Consider the following 681-nt stretch of genomic DNA (forward strand, 5'->3'; position numbering starts at 1 on the left):
TGCTTTCTTCCCCTGCAGCACACCAGGCTCTTCTTGAACAGGGTCCCCTGCCTGTTGTCATTTTTATGAAAGGCAGACAGAAGACTACACAAAGGTGACATTTGTGATAGGGGGTAGGGAATGGGTATTTTTGCCGTAGGTATTTATTTATAAAGTTTTATGTTTGTAAGTTGCTGTTTTCAATCAATGGTTTGGTGTGGGGGGAATGCTTTCAGCCATGAGGGGTGTCCCATGGCATCCATAACTATATGGGGAAGGGGAAGTGACACAAGCCTGAGCCTGAATTTGGGGTTCAAGCATTGAAGTGTTCTGCTGAGTGGCTGCATAGTGTTACTGCTGAAAGGATCTGATCTGAAAAGGGGCTGCTAAGAGAGCTTGCAAAACAGAGTGGGATTTTAATCTTGGGGGCTGGTGCCTAGCTGCAGCAGTGTTAAGGGGACTGGTAAAAAAATTGGGTAGCATGTAAAGTAACACATACACAGTAGCCACCAGAGCCTGAATTTGGAATTTGCATGTTGAAGTGTTCTGCTGAACAGCCACATTTACCACTGAGAGCATCGGATGCAAACCAGAGAGTGGTACTGGATGGGTCATTTTTGACCTGGAAGGACATGGGCAGTCAGGTCCCCCTGGGCTCAGTCTTCGTCCAAATCACTGATGAAGATGTTGAACAGTGTGGAC

This window comes from Gavialis gangeticus, unplaced genomic scaffold (assembly GCF_001723915.1).
Source record: "Gavialis gangeticus isolate Ggan-Ray unplaced genomic scaffold, GavGan_comp1, whole genome shotgun sequence".
In the NCBI taxonomy this organism is placed as follows: domain Eukaryota; kingdom Metazoa; phylum Chordata; order Crocodylia; family Gavialidae; genus Gavialis; species Gavialis gangeticus.